General features: G+C 44.4%; 1 protein-coding gene across 2 annotated transcripts in view; it reads left to right on the forward strand.

Moving 5' to 3' along the window:
• GNGT1 (G protein subunit gamma transducin 1) overlaps positions 1-27,161 on the forward strand; it is a 99,668-nt gene that overhangs the window by 62,805 nt on the left and 9,702 nt on the right. The gene's annotated exons all lie outside the window — the stretch shown is intronic.

The raw sequence follows: 27,161 nt of genomic DNA on the forward strand, positions 1-27,161 counted from the left end.
ATAAAAAGATAAAAACAGACTTTATTCAATATGCATTAAAAAAAGAACAGACAAGAACAAATAACTGTGTTTGGTACCAAATACACCTGCACAAAAAATATAAGTTAAATTTCCATAGCCTGAGATAGGGAGGCATCCGATAGGAGAGAGTAATCAGCCATGATACTGGTCCTGCCTGGCCGCAAAGATTGGCACCCTAGAAAACACACAAGTTTAGGCACCCCTGCTCAACAACGAGTTCCCTATACATCTGTGTCACACCAGGGGGTACAGAAGGATGGCCCTTGCTATAGGGAGAGGGACCACTTCCTACAATTCACCTGAGCCTGTACCCTACGCTCCCTAATGTCCTTATATGGGTCCTTCCACCTGTCGTTGTCACATGCCTAAGCCCTCGCTTGCCCTAAACTCACCCTGGCTAGTGAGAAGGCCGGCATAAACACTAGTCTCAAAACTGCAATAACACAACACAACGTAAGGAAGACAGACAAAATGAATAAGACAACAAAAGGAAAGCACTCCAAGCTATGCAACTCCAATGCAGCTAAACACCACAGCTGCAATAGGCATGACTCCTAAGCTTCTTCCAGAGATTTAATCTCTCCAAAATGGTCCGCATACAAATGAGAATCTATAACCGGCATCAGATGGTAAGACACATGACTTTTATAGTGAAGCAGAGAGGTCACAAAAGAGCTGCACCTGAGATTAAGGCTTCAAAGGGCAGCCAAATAGGAAAGAGTCATTAACCCCTACTGCACTAAAAAAAAGTATATTCACTCAAATACAAGTTGTAGACATGCACCTAATAATTGTGATCTTCTGAACCCAGACTTGCCAGAGGTCTCCACAGAGTGGGATACACTCACGACAATATGTCATCCATCAATACCAGATTGTATCTAAGGGACAGAAATAAAGTTTGTACTCTCTAAAATGAGAAAAACAAATCAGAAATGATAAACCAAAATTATTTGGCCAAAAATATATACATCAACATATGAATCTCACTTACAAAGCTAAAGTCCAGATAATTATGTATGTGATGTTAGTGGAGCAAACAATAGTCACAATAGGCGCCCATCACAGACAATTGCTTATCAATTGTAATGGTCACTGATGGATATGACCTTGTTAAAAGGCAAAAAAGTGCAAGTGAGTTATAATGCTCGACGATGATGGGGCAGCAAGCGGGAGTGAACCCACTGGAGCACAGGGGGGACCTGGACTTACCCTTTAGTGGGAGGGGAATGTCTAAATGCCTATCAAAGCAGATGCCATGTGCCAATCCCAGAACAGTGACCGAGACTGTGGATTCTGACCCCCAAGACAGGAGGCAGAGTCTCTAGAGCTGACAGGTGCAGTTGGAGATGGCTGAGTCAGACAGTATGGCCAGGGAAGGTGGGTACTGAGGGCACGGCTGATACAGGGTTAGAAGTATGGGTCTATGGACACTGGCACAAGTAAAGACAGTAGACAAAGAGACCTGCAAACTAGCTAGCTAGAGAAGACAACAATAACTAACTGACTAAGTTGCTCAGGCACCTCCCACAGTGGGATGGTGCCTTAAGTACCTAGTACTCCCCAGATGCCGATTCTTCAGGAGGCTGGGTTGTACGAGGACTGGCAGTATTTCTGGATATAATGGATGTTGATATAAATATTTGCTCTACATTCTTTGATTTGGAGTATTGAGTTCATAGAAAGGGGCACAGGTTCCCAAAGGAGAGTCATTCCGGGGTGCAGGGAGTGGGCAAGAAGGTGTTAGGTGCAGGGGAAGAGCATGACATGCAGGGTACCAAAAGTAACTTGGAGAAGTCAATGAGGGGCCAGAAATAATAAAAAAATAGTTTAAGGTCAGTGGTAAATGTCCAGTCCATGTGCAGTGTATCCCAGGGCCGGTGTGTGGGTCACTTCAACTCCAGGTCAGTTGAGTTTCCATAGGGGGTCAGACTGCAGAGACTGAGCAGACAGCGCTATAATTATCCAAGCATAGAAGTAAGAGTGCTAGACGTAGAAGACCCGGTTGCAGAGGGGTCAGGAATAGAGATGAGCAAACCCGAGGTTCGGTTTTCAAACCGAACACCAAATTTAAAAATCAAGGTTTGGGTTCGGATGCTTTACGTGTGAACAAAACTTGTGCCAGCATCACTGTGCTCGGGTATGCTCGGCGCTCGGCCCTGTGTGAGCTGCTTGCAGTGTCTGAATGGCACATACAACAGCGTGCTCGGATGTAGTGTGCAACAAAAAAAAAAGTTTGAAAAGCCCGCCCACCCTTCCTCGAAAGTGATCTGCTTATGGCTGGCTGCATGTAGGCGGAGACTTAAACTGCCAATCAGTGACTTGCTCCGGGGTTCGAATTTGAATCGAGCCTGGGGAGGCTCGGCTCGTTTGCTGCCGGCAAACCGAGCTTCGACAGAACTGCTCATCTCTAGTCAGGAAAACAGGTGGATGTGTACCGCCGCACATCAGCAGCCGAGCTGCTCGGATCCGGATCCGCAGTGGCTCGAGGGGTCTCCGGACCTGGGGGTCACGCGGACACTCAAATAAAAAGGGGATGTAACATGTACACGGGATTGTTGTAACAGTTCGTGACGCCACCCACGGTGTGTGGTAAGGTGGATTACCACCCGCTGTTGGGGAGCACCCGGGGGCGATGGAGCTGCAGCTGGGTGTTAACCCCTCCGTGGGTAGAGGTGGATGCCCCGGGGATCAGTGTCCAGAACACGGGAGGCAATGATTGCCGGAGGTGGCACGTCGGGCCGGACCGATTGGTGTTGGTGTACTCATGATTGAATGATTGCACACAAGTTTGCTGGTAAACCAAGGTGTCAGTGGCCAGCTGCCACTTCTGGGTGTATTCGGTTCCCACACCCGGCTGGTGTACCAATGTCCCTTCCTCCGGCACTATGTACTTTTCTTCTATTTTGGACAACCTAGTGTGGAACGGGGAAGTCCTCTCCCGCTTCTGTTCTTTGGTTCGGAGATGTGCCCGCAAAAACTGACCCTTGGGATCTCAGTGGGTTGTTGCAGATACCCTATCCCCCGCTGTGGGCTGCTGTTTCGCTCTATCTTGGCTAACACATTGGAACATCTGGAACCTTGCTCCCGGCCTGGTTAATTAGAGAAGGGGCTTGCAACCGTCTTCTAACTAGGGTCCAGGAACCCGACTGTGCACGGTTTCCGGACCGGATCTCCGCTGTCGGTACAGGCGGGCTCCAACCCTGCCCCGGTCCACTTTGTATTTCCCGCGACCGGACTCCCGTCGCCTTTGGACACGGTCCACTGCTTGCCACCTAGCCAGTAGACCATGGCCACTACCCTGGCTACCCTTCACTAGGTTCAGCCTTCCACGTCGGACTCCTCACTGGCACTTCAACTCTCCACGTCAACTGTCAAAACTACACTGCTTACTGGTTCCCTCCCCCGGATCCTCAAGACCCCTAGGTGGGTGCTCCCAATCCGCCTGGTGTGTCCTTCTTACCCTGAGGAAGGTGGGGGGGGGCTAGGGTTTTGAGGCAGATGGTACCAGATCTGGGATGGTGTTGTGTGGGGTGTACTGTTTCTCTGTGACCACCTGGCGGCGCCAGGGCGTCACAGAGGCACCAGGTGTACCAATACCAAAACTAAAGCAAAGAAATCATAGATTAAAGGCCCTGTCACACACACAGATAAGTCTGTGGCAGATCTGTGGCAGATCTGTGGCAGATCTGTGGCTGCAGTGAAATTGTGGCCAATCAGTGCCAGGTTTGTGGCTGTGTACAAATGGAACAATATGTTCACTGCAACCACAGATCTGTCAAAGATTTATCTCTGTGTGTGATGGGGCCTTTAGGTTGTGGCAACCGGCTACGGCACATTGGTAAATATTCACTAGGTGATTCCACAGACCGGTCACATGAATGTTCGGGTTTCTCTACTAAAGTCATTTCTACCACCTTATGACCCATCATTTAAACATATCCAGATCGATCTGATCAAAAATCTAAAAAAAAATGAGGATTATGGGGCACTCCGTATTATCAACAATTTACAGACACAAAGGGGCTTTAATAGTCAGCTACTCACTGAGGAAATTGGGGAAAATGGGAAGAAAAAGAAGTTAAACTACAGCTCAACCTCATCCTCTAGAACTAAATCTATGGACATGAGTGGCACTGGATAAACCCCTTAACAACCTGTGACATACATTTTTGTAATATGTCACGTGTGGTGTGTGTATAGAGCGGGCTCAGGAGCTGTCTGTTTCTCACCGGGCAGGCGCTGGCTGTGTCACACAGCTGGCGATATTCTGTAACAGCACCGACCAGAGCTGGCAGACAGGCACCGGAAAGTGTAGTTTTGTCAAATCAGTATTATAAAGAATATTATGATAATTGGAATAAACTTTTATCTTGTCGATTAAGGGACTCCGTCCATGTTATGTTGGATTCTTGATTCTTCTTGATTGTTCTTCTGTTTGGGTCATCCGTTATCGCGGCCCGTCTTCTCCCACCTATTTTGCACCTTCGTTTTGACAAGACCAAGTTCACCTCTTGTCACGATCCTTATGTGTCGAATCATGAGTCGTGCAGCTATGACCAATATCCTGGTAAATAGAATAGTGCCGTACAGGTCATCCACATACCCGCCCACCCGGGCACTGTGTGTCTAAGGGTAAATAATTACTAGCCATTTCCCACACGTTATTGTGCAGCGACGTCAGACTTAACTCTCCCGCTACCTACTGAGCCGCACACGTTCCAAGGCAGTGACATGTCTTCCTTCTGATAATCTGACACTTCTTTCCAGTGCAAAACTAATATCATTAGGGATTCCATTAAGGTGGTGTCACACACAGCGACAACGACGTCGCTGCTACGTCACCATTTTCTGTGACGTTGCAGCGACGTCCCGTCGCTGTCGCTGTATGTGACATCCAGCAACGACCTGGCCCCTGCTGTGAGGTTGCCGCTCGTTGCTGAATGTCCTGCTTCATTTTTTGGTCGTCGCTCTCCCGCTGTGACGCACAGATCACTGTGTGTGACAGCGAGAGAGCGACGAAATGAAGCGAGCAGGAGCCGGCATCTGGCAGCTGCGGTAAGCTGTAACCAAGGTAAACATCGGGTAACCAAGGTGGTTACCCGATATTTACCTTAGTTACCAGCCTCCGCCGCTCTCGCTGCCAGCGCCGGCTCCTGCTCTGTGCACATGTAGCTGCAGTACACATCGTGTAATTAACCCGATGTGTACTGTAGCTAGGAGAGCAGGGAGCCAGCGCTAAGCAGTGTGTGCGGCTCCCTGCTCTCTGCACTGTGACATGTAGCTGCAGTACACATCGGGTTAATTAACCCGATGTGTACTGTAGCTAGGAGAGCAAGCAGCCAGCGCTCAGTGTGCGCGGCTCTCTGCACATGTTGCAGCACTGTCGTTATGATCGCTGCTTCGGCTGCTGTGTTTGACAGCTAAGCAGCGATCATAACAGCGACTTACAAGGTCGCTGCTACGTCACAGAAAATGGTGACGTAACAGCGACGTCGTTGTCGCTGTCGTTTAGTGTGACCCCAGCTTTAGACCATAATCCAAAATTTAAACATTTAGTCATCTAGATGATTTTAGATTAAAGGGGTTCTCCAGAATTAGATAAACCTCATTACAGTCTTTAAAAAATTGGTGGCACACTTGTCTACCGGGTGTAAAAAAAATGTTTTACTTTTTTCCTACTTTACTTGCTCTAAACTGACTAAAAAAAACCCATAAAATTTATTGCAAATTAATATGGTGTTTTATCCATCACCCATTCACCGCCGTGATACCCCATTTTGATGGGCTGTAAATACAATGGGGCCAATTCTTCAAGAATGGTGTAGCTCATGATCGCGCAAGTCTTCATGGAGTGGAAGTGGTACCGAATTCATTAGGTGGTGCAAAAACCGTAATGAAATTTGCACCTCTTCTAAGTGCTGTGTGCCTCCGTGTGCCGCGGCAGAGATGCTACTCCAGTCCAGAGTAGAGTAGCAATTCTGGTGTAAAAAGCATCATCACTTTTCATGAACGGAACGGGCAAGCATAGCTACCTTTCATACTGATCCCCAGCTCTGCCCATTTTGGAGGCGTTGATCCAAAATGTCAAAAGTCGCAACATTGTTAACCAACGCCAAAATTTTGTGACTTTCAAACCTTTTACACCACTTGAATTGGCCCCAATATGTCTACAGATAAGTCCACCGTTACCTTTACAAATTTAGTTAAAGGGTTTATTCACTAATGGACAACCCACTCTTATCAGCTAATTGTCTTTTACAAAATAAAATGTACCATATTTTTTGGATTATAAAACACACTTTTCCTCTGAAAAAATTGGGTAGAAAATGAGGGGTGCATTTTATAATCCAAATGCACCTTACTGGGAGGTGGTGGAAAGGGGTAGTAGGAGGCAGGGGAGATGCTGTGGGCCGCGGGCGCTGTGCTGCGGGCTTACCGTGGGCAGTGCGCTGTGCGGCGGACTGTGTAGGGGCCTGTGTGGTGGGCTGTACAGCAGACGTTGAGGCAGGGGCATCCTGAAAATGTCGGTTCAAATGATGGCGCCCAGAGGCGGTGCATGCGCAGATGGAGCTGTGCACATGCTGCATCCGACCCATTGACCTCCCAGCAATGGACTTAATGAAAATGGCGCCCGGAGGTGGCGCGTGTGCAGATGAGATCTCGGCTTCTTATTGAGCCGATAGCTCAATCTGCGCATGCACCAACTCCAGGCGCTATTTCTTTGAAGCCCGCACCGCTGACAGTTTTTGGAAGTTGTCTACCTGACAGCATCTGAGACACCCGCTGCCCGCACTGCCCACAGCATCGCCCTGCTCCGCCACCGCCCCTGCCTCCTGTAACCCCTCTCCACCACCACTGCCATCATCCCCGATAAGAGACCACCAATTTATAAGACGGATGCCATTTTTCTCTAAATTTGGGTTTCGGTGCATGTTATAAACCAAAAAAACATGTTATATACTTACCTTTTGGACCAGTGGAGTTCCTCTGCAGCTTTCTGTACTCTGCCAAATCGGCCGTTGATTGGCTGCAGCCGTCAATTCCCATTACAACCACGGAGTGGCCCCATTAAAAAAACATATAGCATAAACAACTCCTGAATGTATCACCAAAGAATTTTCTGCGAAGCTTCTCATCTAACTGCACTAACGATATGATATTTCATATCAAGAGGAAAGATAAGAAGGACTCCTCTGTATAGGCTTGCTAGGGTTATGCATGAACATTGATGTAATTTTATGCCAATATTTTAATCTTTTAGGTTACTGAAATAATATTAAAATCCACCTGATGAAGATATTTCATTGATATCGAAACGCGTTGTGGTATGAATAAAGAGATTCAAGAAAGTAACCATCTGTCGCCTCCTTAGCGCTCCCCAGGACCGTGCAATTATTCAGCATACCGCAGTAATATTGACTTACCCATAATGATTCTGCATTAATATATTTTTTTTCATCTGTGACACAGAGGTCAATACCAAATAGAAAATTTCATCATACTATACCCTAGGTATTCACTTTTTCATCTGTGACACAGATATCGCTCACTGCCAAATACAAGATTTCAGCATACTATGATCTTGGCATTCACTTTTTCCATTTGTGACAAAATTATGGTTCACTACCAAATAGAAAATTTCAGCATTTTATGTCCTCAGCATTCATTATTTCCTGTGACACAGGCAAAACTCACTATTAAGCAGAACATTTCAGTGTGCAATGTCTTCAGAATTCTATTTTTACCATCTGTGACACAGGTAATGCTGGCAAATAGACAATTTCAGCATACTATGTCCTTGGCATTCACTTTTTCCATTTGTGACAAAGTTAGGGTTCACTGCCAAATAGAGAATTTAAGCATACTATGTCCTCGATATTCGCTTTTTCCATCTTTGACACAAGTATCTCTCAGTGCGAAAAGCAATATTTCAGCACAATATGTCTTTGGCATTTACGTTTTCCATTTTTGCGTTTTTGACACAGGTTGGGTTCACTACCAAATAGTACATTACAGAATTTCATGTCCTCGGCATTCACTTTTTCCATCTGTGACTCAGGAAAAGCTCACTACTAAACAGAAAATTTCAGTGTGCAATGTTCAATTTTTTCCATCTGTGACACAGGTAATACTGTCAAGTAGAAGATTTCAGCATACTATGTCCTCGGCATTCACTTTTTCATCTGTGACACAGGTATCTCTCACTACCAAATACAAGATTTTAGCATAATATGTCCTTGGCATTTATTTTTTCCATTTGTGACAAAGGTAAGGTTCACTGCCATATAGAAAATTTCAGCATACTATGTCCTCAATATTCACTTTTTCCATCTGTGACACATGTATCTCTTCGTGCCATATGCAATATTTCAGCATATGTCCTTGGCATTTACGTTTTCCATTTTTGCGTTTTTGACACAGTTTGGGTTCACTACCAAATAGTACATTACCGAATTTTATGTCCTTGGCATTCCCTTTTTCCTTCTGTGACACAGGAAAAGCTCACTATTAAGCTGAGAATTTCAATGTGCAATGCCCTCAGAATTCTATTTTACCATCTGTGGCACAGGTAATATTCACTGCCAAATAGAAGATTTCAGCATAATATGTTCTTGGCATTTACATTTTCCATTTGTGACACAGGTAGGGTTCCCTACCAATTAAAAGATTTCAGCATACTATGTTCTCGACACTTACTTTTTCATCTGTGACACAGGTATATCTCGCTACCAAATACAAGATGGCCTTGGAAATTACTTTTTCCATTTGTGACATAGGTAGGCTTCACTGCCATATAGAAAATTTCAGTAATGTATGTCCTTGGTATTCAGTTTTTTATCTGTGACACAGATATCTCTCAATACCAAACACAAAATTTCATCATAATACAGTATGTCCTTGGCATTTACATTTTCCATTTGTGACATAGGTAGGCTTCACTGCCATATAGAAAATGTCAGCATTCTATGTCTTTGGTATTCAGTTTTTCATCTGTGACACAGGTATCTCTCACTACCAAACACAAAATGTCATCATAATATGTCCTTGGCATTTATGTTTTCCATTTGTGACACAGGTAGGGTTCACTACCAAATAGACTATCACAGCATACTATGTTCTCGGCATTGACTTTTTCCATCTGTGGCAAACAAAAAGCTCACTAAAAAGAACATTTCAATGTTCGACACACACAGTATTACATTTTTTCCTTTTTTATCATCTGTGACACAGGTAGATCTCTTTGAAGGAAAATACCTCAAGCTTTTCACCTTTAGCAATAAGTGATGTGAAAGCAACAGCAGATTCATGGTGCAAGAAAGAAGAGAGACAGAGGCAAAGTCTTTTTTTAAGGCTATGTGCAGGGAGATTTTTTTTTAATTTTGCTGAGTTTTTGGAGCATAAATTAGGTGGAAACTGAGCAGAAACACCACGTTTTTGGAGGAGTTTTGACATTTGAAGGAGGATTTGGCTAGTTTCTGTTCAAAAAAACTCATTGAAAAACTTGTGTGCTCATACCCTAAGCTAGGGCTGTACAGACAGGAGTAACCAGCATCACACCACCTCCTCATCTCGCTCCCTATCTGTCGGAGTCCCCCAAGGTTCAGTTCTTGGACCCCTGCTGTTCTCCATCTACACCTTCGGCCTGGGACAGCTCATAGAGTCCCACGGCTTCCAGTATCATCTCTATGCCGATGATACACAGATCTACCTCTCTGGACCTGACATTACCTCTCTACTAACCAGAATCCCACAATGTCTGTCTGCTATTTCATCCTTTTTCTCTGCTCGATTCTTAAAATTGAACATGGACAAAACAGAATTCATTGTCTTTCCTCCTCCTCACTCAACTCCCCCACCTGACATATCCATCAATGTCAACGGCTGCTCACTTTCCCCAGTGCCACGCGCTCGCTGCCTCGGAGTAATCCTAGACTCTGATCTCTCTTTCAAGCCACACATCCAAGCCCTCTTCACCTCCTGCCGCCTCCAACTCAAAAATATTTCCCGGAGCCGTGCATTCCTTTCCCAAGAAGCTGCAAAAACCCTAGTACATGCCCTTAATATCTCCCACCTGGATTATTGCAACCTCCTGCTCTGTGGCCTCCCTTCTAACAGTCTCGCACCCCTACAATCTATTCTAAACTATGCTGCCTGACTAATCCACCTCTCCCCCGCTACTCCCCGACCTCTCCTCTCTGCCAATCCCTTCACTGGCTTCCCATTGCCCAACACCTCCAGTTCAAAACCCTAACCATGACCTACAAAGCCATCCACAACCTGTCTCCTCCCTACATCTGTGACCTAGTCTCCCGGTACTTACCTGCACGTAACCTTCGATCCTCACAAGATCTCCTTCTCTACTCCCCTCTCATCTCCTCTTCCCACCATCGCATCCAAGATTTCTCCCGTGCCTCCCCCATACTCTGGAATGCTCTGCCTCAGCACATCAGACTCTCGCCTACCTTGACAAGCTTCAAAAGGAACCTGAAGACCCACCTCTTCTGACAAGCCTACAACCTGCCATAACCCTCAGTTTGATGCAGCGCCGCACAATCAGCTCTACCCTAACCTACTGTATCCTCACCTATCCCTTGTAGACTGTAAGCCCTCGCGGGCAGGGACCTCTATCCTCCTGTACCTGTCTGTGCCTTGTAATGTTTATGAATATTGTACTTGTCCCTATTATGTATACCCCTTTTACATGTAAAGCGCCATGGAATTGATGGCGCTATAATAATAAATAATAATAATAATAACCAGCATCACAGGAGGCAATGTGCCCAAAATGTTTGCAAGTTATGTATTTGTTTCTACCTCATTGATTATTCTTTGTGACAATCAGAACATAATAGACAATAGAATTGAGAGTATTGATTGATAATAACCTCCTCTGTATAAAAACTTCCCGAACTCTCATCTAATTGATAAGTCGTATATTTTTAATACATTTTTGGTAATTATTTTCTATTGAAGATTTTGATGCTGAACTGTCTCCAGGAATTTACATTTACAGTTAGGTCCAGAAATATTTGGACAGTGACACAAGTTTTGTTATTTTAGCTGTTTACAAAAACATGTTCAGAAATACAATTATATATATAATATGGGCTGAAAGTGCACAATCCCAGCTGCAATATGAGAGTTTTCACATCCAAATCGGAGAAAGGGTTTAGGAATCATAGCTCTGTAATGCATAGCCTCCTCTTTTTCAAGGGACCAAAAGTAATTGGACAAGGGACTCTAAGGGCTGCAATTAACTCTGAAGGCATCTCCCTCGTTAACCTGTAATCAATGAAGTAGTTAAAAGGTCTGGGGTTGATTACAGGTGTGTGGTTTTGCATTTGGAAGCTGTTGCTATGACCAGACAACATGCGGTCTAAGGAACTCTCAATTGAGGTGAAGCAGAACATCCTGAGGCTGAAAATAAAGAAAAAATCCATCAGAGAGATAGCAGACATGCTTGGAGTAGCAAAATCAACAGTCGGGTACATTCTGAGAAAAAAGGAATTGACTGGTGAGCTTGGGAACTCAAAAAGGCCTGGGCGTCCACGGATGACAACAGTGGTGGATGATCGCCGCATACTTTCTTTGGTGAAGAAGAACCCGTTCACAACATCAACTGAAGTCCAGAACACTCTCAGTGAAGTAGGTGTATCTGTCTCTAAGTCAACAGTAAAGAGAAGACTCCATGAAAGTAAATACAAAGGGTTCACATCTAGATGCAAACCATTCATCAATTCCAAAAATAGACAGGCCAGAGTTACATTTGCTGAAAAACACCTCATGAAGCCAGCTCAGTTCTGGAAAAGTATTCTATGGACAGATGAGACCAAGATCAACCTGTACCAGAATGATGGGAAGAAAAAAGTTTGGAGAAGAAAGGGAACGGCACATGATCCAAGGCACACCACATCCTCTGTATAACATGGTGGAGGCAACGTGATGGCATGGGCATGCATGGCTTTCAATGGCACTGGGTCACTTGTGTTTATTGATGACATAACAGCAGAGAAGAGTAGCCGGATGAATTCTGAAGTGTACCGGGATATACTTTCAGCCCAGATTCAGCCAAATGCCGCAAAGTTGATCGGACGGCGCTTCATAGTACAGATGGACAATGACCCCAAGCATACAGCCAAAGCTACCCAGGAGTTCATGAGTGCAAAAAAGTGGAACATTCTGCAATTGCCAAGTCAATCACCAGATCTTAACCCAATTGAGCATGCATTTCACTTGCTCAAATCCAGACTTAAGACGGAAAGACCCACAAACAAGCAAGACCTGAAGGCTGCGGCTGTAAAGGCCTGGCAAAGCATTAAGAAGGAGGAAACCCAGCGTTTGGTGATGTCTATGGGTTCCAGACTTAAGGCAGTGATTGCCTCCAAAGGATTCGCAACAAAATATTGAAAATAAAAATATTTTGTTTGGGTTTGGTTTATTTGTCCAATTACTTTTGACCTCCTAAAATGTGGAGTGTTTGTAAAGAAATGTGACAATTCCTACAATTTCTATCAGATATTTTTGTTCAAACCTTCAAATTAAACGTTACAATCTGCACTTGAATTCTGTTGTAGAGGTTTCATTTCAAATCCAATGTGGTGGCATGCAGAGCCCAACTCGCCAAAATTGTGTCACTGTCCAAATATTTCTGGACCTAACTGTATACCAGAGAATTTCGAGCTGTGAGTAACCCCTCAGAGGATATTACAGTAAAGTTATACATGTAAGAAAGGGAAAAGGAAATATTTCATTACAAGTCAGGAAAGTTCCCTGCCCCCACGCCACATCCTCTGCGCCAGCGCTGCGGTGGAGTCCGGTGAGGTCATTCCCTGGTATAATTAGTGTGAAACTCTCACAAACAAAACACTGAACATGTGCAACGTTATTCAATGTGTACAAGAAAGTATCTACCAAATCATACCCATTCGCATCACATCACAAAATTTGACCAAATTCCTTTTTTTTGGGGGGGGGGCAATTCACTATGAGCAAAATCGCAGCCATTCGCTATTTCTAAGAATGATACATAGTCAGCAAAGGGCTTAAAAAATGTATACTCACCTCTCCTCGACCCTCCTCAAATGTCCCATGGTCGCTGGTCATCCTATTGGGTTTTCTTTCTTTCTTCCACCCTCTGGCCACTTCCAGCTATCAGTAGGTGTTTTGTTCATTCTTTAGTCGCCAAACTAAAGGCCCCGTCACACTAAGCAACATCGCTAGCAACATCGCTGCTAACGAACAACTTTTGTGACGTTGCTAGCGATGTTGCTGTGTGTGACATCCAGCAACAACCCGGCCCCTGCTGTGAGGTCGTTGGTTGTTGCTGAATGTCCTGGGCCATTTTTTAGTTGTTGCTGTCCCGCTGTGAAGCACAGATCGCTGTGTGTGACAGCGAGACAGCAACAACTAAATGTGCAGGCAGCAGGAGCCGGCTTCTGCGGAGGCTGGTAACCAATGTAAACATCGGGTAACCAAGAAGCCCTGTCCTTGGTTACCCGATATTTACCTTTGATACCAGCCTCCGCCGCTCTCACGGTCAGTGCCGGCTCCTGCTCTGTGCACATGTAGCTGCAGCACACATCGGGAAATTAACCCCATGTGTGCTGTAACTAGGAGAGCAGGGAGCCAGCGCTAAGCAGTGTGCGCTGCTCCCTGCTCTCTGCACGTGTAGCTCCGTGCGGTGGTAACCAAGGTAAATATCGGGTTGGTTTCCCGATATTTACCTTAGTTACCAAGCGCAGCATCTTCCACGCGGCGCTGGGGGCTTGTCACTGGTTGCTGGTGAGCTCACCAGCAACTTGTGTAGCCATGCTCCAGCGATCCCTGCCAGGTCAGGTTGCTGGTGGGATCGCTGGAGCGTTGCAGTGTGACATCTCACCAGCAACCTCCTAGCAACTTACCAGCGATCCCTATCGTTGTTGGGATCGCTGGTAAGTTGCTTAGTGTGACTGGACCTTAAGCCATGGGGTATGAAGCACGTCAATGACGCCACCACATGTGGAGTGATGCGCCTCAATAATGTGCATTGTATGCAATTTGGTGGTAAAAAAAAAAGTGTCCTCCCACAGAATATCAGTATCAGAGTTTTTCATATTTTCTAAGGTACAGAGAACAAGAAATTGTTGTAGTATAAAAATAACAATAATAATAAGAATATGAAATTATTAATAATAATGGTAAAAAATAATTATATTAACAGCTCACAGCTGCCACTAAACCCTAGATTAGTAATGGGAGGCATCTATGAGACCTTCCTCACTAATAATCTGTAAGTGAAAGTACATAAACACAAACACCATAAAAATACTTTTTTTGAAATAGCACCCTCTTTCACCACTTTATTAACCCCCAAAACAGCCCTGCAGGTCCGACATAATCCACACAAGGTCCCACATCGATCCCAGCTCTGCTACATTACTAAAGGCACAGTTCACGACCATGGTACATGACCACCCACTGCAGACGTCAAGCAGAGACTGAGCAGCAATCAGCAGTGACATCACTCAGGTAAGTTGCAAGCACAGCTGGAGGTTCCTACAGCCCTCCATCTGTGACCACAGGTAACTTGACCTCAGGGGACCTCAATGAACTCAGTGACCCCACCTCAGGTGAAATCACTGAGCTTAATGAAGTCACCTGAGGTCAGGTTACCTGCAGTCTGAGGTGGCGGGCCGTGGAAACCTCCAGCTGTGCCCACAACTTACTTGAGTGACATCACCGCTGAGCGCTGTGGCTCAGTCTCTGCCTGAAGTCCGTAGTAGGAGGTCATGTACATTGATCGTTTGTTGTGCCTTCACTAATGTAGCAAAGCTGGAATCATCATGGGACCTCATGTGGATTATATCAAACCTAAAGGGGTGTTTTGGGGTTAATAAATTGGTGAAAGGGTGTTTTTTCTTTTAGTTCAAATAAAGGATTTTTTCGGTGTTTGTGTTTATTTACTTGTACTTGCAGATTAGTAATGGGGGGGGTCTTATATATGCCACCCATTACTAATCTAGGGCTTAGTGGCAGCTGTGAGCTTTGATTAACCCCTTATTAACCCAATTGCTACTGCACCAGGATAATCGGAAAGAGTCGGGTAAAGTGATGGGATTGTCACATCTAATGAATGCGGCAATCTTGGGCGGCTGCAGGCTGCTATATTTAGGCTGGGGGGGCCCAATAACCATGGATCTCCGAAGCCTAAGAATACCAGCCCCCAGCGGTCGGGCATTATAACGGTTGGGTATCAAACTTGAGGGGAACCACATGCTGCTTTTTTAAATTATTTAGTTAAATAATTTTAAAAAAGCCATAGGCGGTTCCTCTTATTGTATTACACAGCCAAGATAAGCATACAGCTGGGGGCTGCAGCCTGTAGCCGTATGTATTATCTATGCTGGGTATCATAATATCGGGGGACCCTATGCCATTTTTTTATTTATTTTTTTTACTTTACGATGACCAGGTCTGTGATTGAAAGCGTTAGGCACGCAGTCACTCAGCGTGTGGGCAAGTCTGACTGCAACCAATCACAGACGCCGGTGGGAGGAGAAAGCAGTGAATATGCAATGAAGGTAATGAGCGGCCCCAAAAGGGAATGGGCGACTGCAGGAGCAGTTACAGCCGCGCCGGAACCTCTGTAAGTACAGCCCGCTTGCTTTATTATTTTTTTCTTTATTTTTCCTTTATTTTTTTGTATTACCTGAGTGCCGGATCTGGATCAACACCCGGAATTCCCTGAGAATTCTAAGCCCAGTACTCGAGTACCTCTGAACCCGCACAGGTCCGGACTTTTAAAGTATATAAGCAGGTTGTGTGGAGTTTTTGCTCTCTTTAGAAAGTCGTTCTCATTCCTGATGCGGGTGAGTCAAGGTTGAGGTTCTCCTTGTATATGGAGGTGACACCGCGGCCTCCTCACATTCCGAGCTGTGGACAGTGACACAACCGTGACTCACATCTCTTGTCTCTGACCATCTGGTTCCTTCCATTAATCCTACAATCATTATTTTTTTATTTTAAGCATCATTATCTCTGGGACCACAACCCTCTGGATGCTACAAGGAAAGGTTCCCACTGGTTGGGGGTCTTCGGGGGGACTCATATACTGATGTTACTTGCTCTCCTTTCATTAGTGTGCCCATTGGGTTGTTGGCAAGGTTTCTACTAAGGAGTTGTAGTGTTATATGGATAAAGGGGTCCTTATATATGGGAGGGCTACAACTAGGACTTGCCATCACTTTATGGTCTATGGGGGTCTGACTTCTGCAAATCCCACTTGTCCTGAGAATGAAAGGGCCTAGAAATGACATATGAATGCTAGAACTAAGGGGCCGAGGCCGACAAGTGACAGGGGAATATGTAGGAGAAAGAAATGTCCTTCGGTGTCTCCTATTACAGACTGCACTGGTATCAGTGAGTGCACCTCTGGCTGTTCTGTCACATGTTAGTAAAGATAAACAGCATGGGGAGGCGGATGTTATATACCGAGGGTAATGGGCCGGAATGATAAATTCAATTATTAAGACACATGTTTAAAAATCTTTCTCTTTATTTCTCTCTTTCGCTCTCTGTTTCTTTCTCTTTCTTTCTTTTTCTTTTTGTTCTCTTTTTCTTTCTGTTTCTTTTTTTCTCTTTCTATCTCTTTCATTTTCTTTCTCTTGTTCTTTTTCTTTCTTTGGCTATGTCCGCACATTGCGTCGGAGTACCTGCAGTTTATTCTGCACGTTTTCCTTCCCTTGGTTTTTGACCAAATGGCTTTTGACCATTTTTTAGCGCTAAAAACGCATGCGTTTTTACCGCGTTTTTAGTGCGTTTTCAGCGCTTTTTACCTGCGTTTTCACCTGCGTTTCTGCAGATGCGTTTTGTTGATCAAGACACTGAGAAATAAAGTTGGAATAGTGAAAAAGAATGAAAAAAGAGAAAAAAAAAGGATAAAATTAACTTTTAATAAAACTATATGGAAAATATCGATTTTAATTAAATAATAGTGGTTATGCACATTTTAACAGAAAAATAGGTAAAGTTTATTATTTTTTAGCATTAAAATTTTCGGTTATTGTGTGTGTGTAAAGGAACATTATAACCCTTTAATTTTATGCCAGAAAAGCATGCGTTTTTGAAGCCAAAATCGCAGTGGAAAAGCAGGGAAAAAGCATGAAAAACGCAGGAAAGTTGATTTTGGTTGCGTTTTGCCATTTCTCATTGACTCCAATGTTAAGGAAACGCTGCAGAAATGGCAAAAACAACTGACATGCTGCTTCTTTTTCAGCATGGTTTTTGACCACAAATATGCAATTTAAACGCTGCAGAAAAAAAAGCAAAGTGCAGACAGGATTTCTGCTTTTCACATAGACTTTGCTGGTAAACAAAAACGCATGCGTTTTAGCGCAAAAACGCTGCAGCTAAAGACGCTGCGGAAACGCGGGAAAAAACGCAACGTGCGAACATAGCCTTTCTCCCTCTTTCTTTCTCTGTTTCTTTTGTTCTTTCTCTATTTCCTTCCTTCTCTTTCTTTTGTTCTTTCTCTCTTTATCCTCATTTCTTTTTCTTTCTTTCTCTTTCTTTCTTTTTCTTTTTGTTCTCTTTTTCTTTCTGTTTCTTTTTTCTCTTTCTATCTCTTTCATTTTCTTTCTCTCGTTCTTTTTCTTTCTTTCTCTTTCTTTCTGCTTCTTTTGTTCTTTCTCTATTTCCTTCTTTCTCTTTCTTTTGTTCTTTTTCTCTTTATCTTTATTTCTTTTTCTTTCTTTCTCTTTCTTTCCTTGTTTTTTTTCTTTCTCTCTTTCTTTTTCTTTATTTCTTTGTTTCTCTCTTTCTTTCTCTTTATTTTTCTCTTTCTTTCTTTATTTCTTTCTTTCTCTATTTTTTTTTCTTTCAGGGTAACCGGCCTGAATGATAAATTCAATAATTAAGACACATGTTTAAAAATCTTTCTGTTTATTTCTCTCTTTCTTTCTTTCTTTCTCTGTTTCTTTCTCTTTCTTTTTTTTCTCTCTTTCTTTCTGTTTCTTTTTTTTCTCTTTCTATCTCGTTCTTTTTCTTTCTCTCATTCTTTTTCTCTTTCTTTCTCTCTCTTTCCTTCTCTTTCTTTATTTCTCTCTTTCTTTCACCGTTTCTTTTGTTCTTTCTCTATTTCCTTCTTTTTCTTTTGTTCTTTTTCTGTTTCTTTCTCTCTTTATCTTTCTTTTTTTTCTTTTTTTCTCTCTTTCTTTCTCTCTTTTGCTTTCTTTTTCTCTCTCTCTCTTTTTTATTTCTCACTTTCATTGCCTGTTTTTTTTTTCTTTCTTTTTCTTTCTTTCTTTGTTTCTGTCTTTCTTTCTCTCTTTCTATTTCTTTCTCTCTTTCTTTCTCTATTTCTTTTTTTTCTTTATCTTTCTTTCTTTCTTTTCCTTTCTCTGTCTCTTTCTAATTCTTTCTTTCATTGTCTCTTTTTCTTTCTCTCTCTCTCTTTTCTATGTATTTACAGCATCTCGTATTTGTTTATATCGCGCTCTGGTTATAAAATAGATAATAATAATACCATACGTTAGCAGCGACCCCATAGCAAAGTTGCACATGTCATGATATATATTTGTGTTTCTACTAATCTGGATTAAAGTGTCTACTTATTAGATGGATTAGTCCATGATGCCCACGTGACCTAATTTAACATTCGTTAGAAAGGATTTAGGCAACTGATACTTCTATAACCCTCATGGAGCTACAGGTCTCATCTTGCTCTGTAAGACTATTACCCCACCGCGGCTGAACCATTAAACGACTGTGATGATACGGTGAATATTGGGAAGAGATTATTGTAAATAATATTACACAGAAATAAGCGAATCCCTCAAATCAAATTGGTTTCATATTTCCCCCCAAAAAATATTGGATTCACCAGAATCTGAATTTTTTGACTCTTCGATTTTCATTCGAATTCAGGAAACAGGAAGGTCTCTATTTTGCTGTATTTAAAAGGCCTTAGAAAAAATACTTACCAATCCCTTACCTGTCTTCTTTGGCAACATCTCACGAGGTCTTCTCCTAGCTATCCTTAGTTATTTACAACAACCGGCATCTTGTGACGTGCCAAGACGCCAAAGATGCCGGGAGCCAGAAGATCCCGAAGATGCTGAATATGGCTGTAGCGCCAACACCGACTTACTCACTGCCCCAGCTGGGTCGCGTCCTCCACTGCACTCTTGGCCGTCCATATGTGTTCTCGACTCCTTCTCCTCCTAAGGCCTGTGCACACAGCCCAGGTCTCCAGGGAGAATGCTTAGGGCACACACACGCGCAGCGGCCCTCCTCTTGAAGAGCCGGTGTGATATTTCCAGGAAATGCCTCTCAGCCTATAGTGGGCTTTACACGGTAGCGATATCGCTAGCAATTTCTAGCGATATCGAGCGCGAAAGCACCTGCCCCTGTCGTGCATGCGATTGTTTGTGATCGCTGCCGTAGCGAACATTATAGCTATGGCAGCGTCACACTCACCTGGTCAGCGGCGTCGCTGTGACTGCCGAACAATCCCTCCCTCACGGGGGAGGGACGTTCGGCATCACAGCGACGTCACTGCGACGTCACTAAGTGGCCAGCCAATCAAAGCGGAGAGGCGGAGCTGAGCGTGATCTAAACATCATGCCCACCTCTTCCTTCCGCATTGTGGCCGGCGGCAGGTAAGGAGATGTTCCTCGCTCCTGCGGTGTCACACATAGCGATGTGTGCTGCCGCAGGAGCGACGAACCACAACGAAAAACAACCCTTACCGATTTTTGAGTTTGGGACGACCTCTCCATGGTGAACGATTTTCACCATTTTTGAGGTTGCTTAAGGTCGCTGGTACGTGTCACACGCTGCGATATCGTTAATGACGCCGGATGTGCGTCACTAACAATGTGACGATAAAACATTAACGATATTGTAGCGTGTAAAGCCCCCTTAAGGCTGAGAGGCTCTATGTATTTAAGGCACCCTCCCATTAAAGGAGGTGCCTTTGCAATGCCTTTAGTTAGTCAGTCTTCAGTCTGCTAGCTAGTTGTCAGGTTCCCGTGCTCCTCTCTCGTGCTCCACCTTGAGACGAAGCTCTTGCGAAACGCATCAGGTGCGGGGCAGTGTGTTTAGTATCTAATGGCTACAGCTGGTATGTTATACTATGAGGCTTCCATATAATGCTTATTGGTTATCCCTAACATTGCTAACCACGAGGATGTTTGGAGCATGATTGATGTTCACACTGTGGTATACGACATTCCTTTGTGTGGTAGCTTAATGTGTTATGACCTGCATGCCTATACCATACTATGGTGGAGGAAAGACTATATGATTGAATATTAACTGATGATTAATTCTGCACCATACATAGCAACTTCAGTGGGTATCTTGGATTCTGGGATATATACCCCCAGATGACAACCATACTATCCCTGATTCTGGGTAATACAAGTATAAACTTTACCAAGTGGATGATTGATGTGTTATCTAATGGGTCAGATTATTGTCCTTTATGCCATGAGTTTATAAATGATGGTTTTTTGTGATGTAATCTGTGTGATTAAATGACTCATATGTGCATATTACCTATGTGTTAGAAATACATATTTTGTGTCTAGTGATCTAATATATCTGAAGATCTGTGTATTGTGCAGTATAGGAGGTTTTTTTCTTATTATATGCCAATATTATATACTGTGATTGATAGGGACACACTCCCGGGCGATTAACTGTTTAATACCAATGTATTGGTCCTGCATTAACAACCATCTATATTGATTGCATATTTGATCTACTAACATATATTCCTAGCCTCCAATATATATTGTTTGTTACCAGCGCCATTACGTAAATAGATCTAACGCACTGTCCTGTCATATGTATGCATGGTTTTAAAATTCACTTCATGCACTGTGTGCCTCTAATTATTTATGAATAATAAATTTATACTGCTTTTGCATAAATCTTGTCTATTTGACTTTATTAGACTAAATTAATAAGTACTAGTGGTCATTTTTAGGACTATAATTTACACGGTAGCGATATCGCTAGCAATTTCTAGCGATATCGAGCGCGAAAGCACCCGCCCCTGTCGTGCATGCGATTGTTTGTGATCGCTGCCGTAGAGAACATTATAGCTATGGCAGCATCACACGCACTTACCTGGTCAGCGGCGTCGCTGTGACTGCCGAACAATCCCTCCCTCAAGGGGGAGGGACGTTCGGCATCACAGCGACGTCACCGCAACGTCACAAAGTGGCCAGCCAATCAAAGCGGAGAGGCGGAGCTGAGCGTGATCTAAACATCATGCCCACCTCTTCCTTCCGCATTGTGGCCGGCGGCAGGTAAGGAGACGTTCCTCGCTCCTGCGGTGTCACACATAGCGATGTGTGCTACCGCAGGAGCGACGAACCACAACGAAAAACAACCCTTACCGATTTTTGAGTTTGGGACGACCTCTCCATGGTGAACGATTTTCACCATTTTTGAGGTTGCTTAAGGTCGCTGGTACGTGTCACACGCTGCGATATCGTTAATGACGCCGGATGTGCGTCACTAACAATGTGACGATAAAACATTAACGATATTGTAGCGTGTAAAGCCCCCTTAAGGCTGAGAGGCTCTATGTATTTAAGGCACCCTCCCATTAAAGGAGGTGCCTTTGCAATGCCTTTAGTTAGTCAGTCTTCAGTCTGCTAGCTAGTTGTCAGGTTCCCGTGCTCCTCTCTCGTTAACCCTGTGTCCATCACCTGTATTTGCCTTCCCATACCTATCTGTCCCTGCGTGCCCACCATTCCTGTCCATACCTGCCTGCCTGTCTTTCCCAGCCCTCCCGCATGTACCTGTCTCCACCTGTGCCTATACCTGAGTCCGTCACCTGTCCTGGGGGTCAGCTGCCGCAGTCTGTTCACTGCCCTTAGAGTGCTAGTTGGCATCGGCCTTGTGGTAGGTCCTTAATTAAGCCCCTAACACTGAACGGTAAGCCCAGGTTCCACCTGTGACCCAGTGGGTCCACTAACCCCGCTCGCTGCCTATATACTGTCCGTGAGCGTTACAATAGCCCAGTGAAGACCACACCGGTGATCAGACTAATGAAGGACCTCAGAGCATAATATTGTATGTTGGATTCCTGAATTTTCTGCCCATATTGGAGTCAATCTGATATATTCTAAAATATTGTCTCTTTCATGACTCAGGACGTTCTTTCACTCTTTCGATCAATGTCATATCTATAGATATCTCCAGTGCATTCTTCATCTTAGATGAAAAATTTGCTTAAATAATAATGGGAATTTTTCAACAGTCCAATACATTCTCCAACCAATAACCAAGGATTCTATTGGTCAAAAATTAATTTAGATCTTTGTATAATCACAGTGGCTCTGTTGTATCACCTAAAAAAAAAGCCTAATCTTATTTAATATTGTTATATATTTTATTTATTAAGGATGAATGCTGTAAAATATTTAACATAAGTATTTAAAAAAAAATCTAAATAATAAAAGGGGTAAAACATTAGATTATAAATACAATGTACAGTCAGGGCCAGAAATATTTGGACAGTGACACAAGTTTTGTTATTTTAGCTGTTTACAAAAACATGTTCAGAAATTCAATTATATATATAATATGGGCTGAAAGTGCACACTCCCAGCTGCAATATGAGAGTTTTCACATCCAAATCAGAGAAAGGGTTTAGGAATCATAGCTCTGTAATGCATAGCCTCCTCTTTTTCAAGGGACCAAAAGTAATTGGACAAGGGACTCTAAGGGCTGCAATTAACTCTGAAGGCGTCTCCCTCGTTAACCTGTAATCAATGAAGTAGTTAAAAGGTCTGGGGTTGATTACAGGTGTGTGGTTTTGCATTTGGAAGCTGTTGCTGTGACCAGTCAACATGCGGTCTAAGGAACTCTCAATTGCGGTGAAGCAGAACATCCTGAGGCTGAAAAAAAAGAAAAAATCCATCAGAGAGATAGCAGACATGCTTGGAGTAGCAAAATCAGCAGTCGGGTACATTCTGAGAAAAAAGGAATTGACTGGTGAGCTTGGGAACTCAAAAAGGCCTGGGCGTCCACGGATGACAACAGTGGTGGATGATCGCCGCATACTTTCTTTGGTGAAGAAGAACCCGTTCACAACATCAACTGAAGTCCAGAACACTCTCAGTGAAGTAGGTGTATCTGTCTCTAAGTCAACAGTAAAGAGAAGACTCCATGAAAGTAAATACAAAGGGTTCACATCTAGATGCAAACCATTCATCAATTCCAAAAATAGACAGGCCAGAGTTAAATTTGCTGAAAAACACCTCATGAAGCCAGCTCAGTTCTGGAAAAGTATTCTATGGACAGATGAGACAAAGATCAACCTGTACCAGAATGATGGGAAGAAAAAAGTTTGGAGAAGAAAGGGAACAGCACATGATCCAATGCACAGCACATCCTCTGTAAAACATGGTGGAGGCAACGTGATGGCATGGGCATGCATGGCTTTCAATGGCACTGGGTCACTTGTGTTTATTGATGACATAACAGCAGACAAGAGTAGCCGGATGAATTCTGAAGTGTACCGGGATATACTTTCAGCCCAGATTCAGCCAAATGCCGTTGATCGAACGGCGCTTCATAGTACAGATAGACAATGACCCCAAGCATACAGCCAAAGCTACCCAGGAGTTCATGAGTGCAAAAAAGTGGAACATTCTGCAATGGCCAAGTCAATCACCAGATCTTAACCCAATTGAGCATGCATTTCACTTGCTCAAATCCAGACTTAGGACGGAAAGACCCACAAACAAGCAAGACCTGAAGGCTGCGGCTGTAAAGGCCTGGCAAAGCATTAAGAAGGAGGAAACCCAGCGTTTGGTGATGTCCATGGGTTCCAGACTTAAGGCAGTGATTGCCTCCAAAGGATTCGCAACAAAATATTGAAAATAAAAATATTTTGTTTGGGTTTGGTTTATTTGTCCAATTACTTTTGACCTCCTAAAATGTGGAGTGTTTGTAAAGAAATGTGTACAATTCCTACAATTTCTATCAGATATTTTTGTTCAAACCTTCAAATTAAACGTTACAATCTGCACTTGAATTCTGTTGTAGAGGTTTCATTTCAAATCCAATGTGGTGGCATGCAGAGCCCAACTCGCGAAAATTGTGTCACTGTCCAAAGATTTCTGGACCTAACTGTATATGTTTTTGTTAATCATTAATAGGAATATAAACCTAAAGGTATACATAAAAGGCTTTGTACCAAATTGGTTAAGTTATTTTCTATCTATTGGACCAAAAATGACTGGTTGATGGTTGGGGATTCCCTGATACTAACCCCATACATGATAACTTAGACTGGGGCTTCACGGAAACTCTGTCCGTGACACATTTTGTGGCCGTAGATAACACTGTGATGATACATGGTACCAAAATAAGTCTTTTCCTTATATTGTAACCACTACTTGAAAGTCCCAAAAAGTCCAGAAGGCTTCTACTGCTAACTAACTACATTAGTTTTTAAAGTTTCAATGTTTAATGAATGGGGAGATAGATAGATGGGGTCATGTATTGCGAGATTTTGGCCAACAACCTTTTTACCTCATTAAGAGCATTGAAGATGGGTCGTGGTTGGGTGTTCCCACATGACAATGATCCGAAACACACAGCTGGGGCAACTAAGGAGCTGCTCCGTAATGTAAGGGGGTGTAGGGCACGGCCCACCCCAGACCTGCAAATTCCCTGTCTGTAGAAGCACTGTTTCTAGTTGTATTAATGTATATTATAGGTATACGGCCACTAGGTGGCCACTACGTGCAGAGCCACTTCCCTGATACCTGCTGGGTAGGAAGGGGTTAGTGTGGGAGGAGATCGGTGCAAAAAGAGGGTTGTAAGCTAGGAAGAGGCAGGAGAGTCCTCAAGAAGAGTGAATGTAACTATCTCCAACAGAGTTGATTAGACTGACCACCTGGGTCTAATCCTGGTACCGGACCCGTGGAGCCCTTGTGAGAGTGGGCTCTGTTAACCACGTCCCAAGTGGGTATAGTCCAGACAGCCTGGATGGTGGTCACCCCTTGGCAGATACCCAAAGAACCCCCTTAATCAATGGAAGGTCAATGGGCTCGAACGACGGGAATAGGTCCTAACAAACCTTATTCAGAGGAGTGCTGTCCCTGAAGAGGCCCATCTTAGCTTATAGCCGAAAATCCCTGTGGGTGGGAAAACGGGATATTCAGAGGACTATTTGAGTCTGCCCCACAGAATAAAGCTGAGAGAGGGGATGAGGGGCTCCGAAGCTCGAGTACCTGGGGAGTGGCTGACCGGCAAATTGAGAATGACTCCAGTTGCTAGTGGCAACCTTGGTGTAGAACCGGAGTTTATGTCCAAACGACTGTGGAAACTGATGTATGCAACTGTGGCGTCCCTGAGGCTTTAGTCACCACAGAGTATTGCACCCAATTTTGGGTGTAATGCTAAACCCGGATCCTGAGGGGGTCAGGACCGGTTCCACCACATAGACACTCAACTACACACCAGGTTGCCCCTGTCCCCACTGGGGACTGGGCTAGGGTCAGGTAATAAAGGGGTCACCTACAGAGTGGCATTTACAGGATGCCCTCACACAGGGGCCCCAGTCCCACTAGCTTAGGACCTGGGAGGGGGGAGGTGCAGCCAGCAGGGGGAGTCAGGAGCCAACACAATAGTTAGAGAGTTCTCCAGGAGGAGAGGAAAGGAACAGATGTGTTTCACGGGTGCTCCGGTGGGAGAGAGGAGAGTTCACATGGTTTAAGTGGGGAGAGTGCAACTGCTCCTCTCAGAACCGGCACCACACAGGGCGGCAGGACCCTAGGGAAGATCATACTCCACGTTGGTTTTCCAGAATCTGCCTGGACGGGGAAAGTTTCAAGCTTCCCTGACCACACAGCGCCCTAATGCACAGTTCCAGAGAGGATCCGGGGCCTTGGATAACACCAGACCCCCACGGCGGAACCGCGGCACCAGCATATAGGTACAAGAGTACATCTTGTGAAAACCCGGTTCCCCAAGTAGCTTCAAGCCAGGGCATCCATTGCAAAGGCGCTACAAGGAGGGAACCAACCGAACACCACACTGGACTGATCCCTAAAAGGATCGACGGAGCCCATCACAGCAAGTGACCGGTATTACCCGGATGAGTGGCACAACATAAAGAGTGTGTAAACAACCTGGAACTGCAGCCATAGACTGTCTCTTAATTACTGGCACCGCCGCTCGCCGCCTCAGCACCCGCCATTACTACTCCTCTCATCATCCTCCCGGGGGCCCGCTCCACCTGTGGAGAGTGTTACCATCCATAGCTGCTAATAACATCCGCCCCAGAGGACAGCAACAGCAGCGGCGGCTACTTCCCTGGCTGCATACCACAGGTGGCGTCACGACATTCACCTCACCACTACCCCCATCATCTCTTCCCTGACATCTTTTAGACGCCTCAGGGCAACGGAGCCGGGCTAGGCCGCCTGGGACAGCGACAGTCGACAGCCCGACAATGAGTAGGTTAGAGGCCTGCCCCGTTGGGCGCTACACAACCGTTATGATGGAGAAGTGATGTGTCTGCCGCTTGCAAGATGTTAAGCTACTTAAGACTGTAACCAGTAAAGGAATGTACATGTTTGAGAAGAACTGTGTCTCTGTGTGGTGCTTGAGGGTGCTGGGACCTGCTGCAACTGGCAGCTGGGAAGCGGTCTTGAAGAAAGAACCAGCCCTGGCCTCCGGCCTGAAAGTAAGTGCCCAGCACCACAAGTCCCAGCCACCCCTCCCCTGCATGTAAGAGACAATTGCGGTCCAGAGTCATATCCAAGGGTTGAGCTGCGGCCAAACAGCAGACTCTGCTGTGACTAACCCGGCACCCGAGCGCCCCTTTAACAATAAGAAGCATTTCAAGGTCCTGGAGTGGTCTAGACAGTCTCCAGACCTGAACCCAATAGAAAATCTTTGGAAGGAGCTGCAACTCAATGTTGCCCTGTGACAGCCCCAAAACCTAAAAGATCTGGAGAAGATCTGTATGGAGGAGTGACCCGAAAGATCTGGAGAAGATCTGTATGGAGGAGGGACCTGATAATTGCACACCTGTGCAATTATTATGCTGTCTAATCAGCATCTTGATCTGCCACACTTGTGAGGTGGCTGGATTATCTTGGGAAAGGAGAAGTGTTCAGACA

Source organism: Anomaloglossus baeobatrachus, chromosome 6 (assembly GCF_048569485.1).
Source record: "Anomaloglossus baeobatrachus isolate aAnoBae1 chromosome 6, aAnoBae1.hap1, whole genome shotgun sequence".
Lineage (NCBI taxonomy): Eukaryota > Metazoa > Chordata > Amphibia > Anura > Aromobatidae > Anomaloglossus > Anomaloglossus baeobatrachus.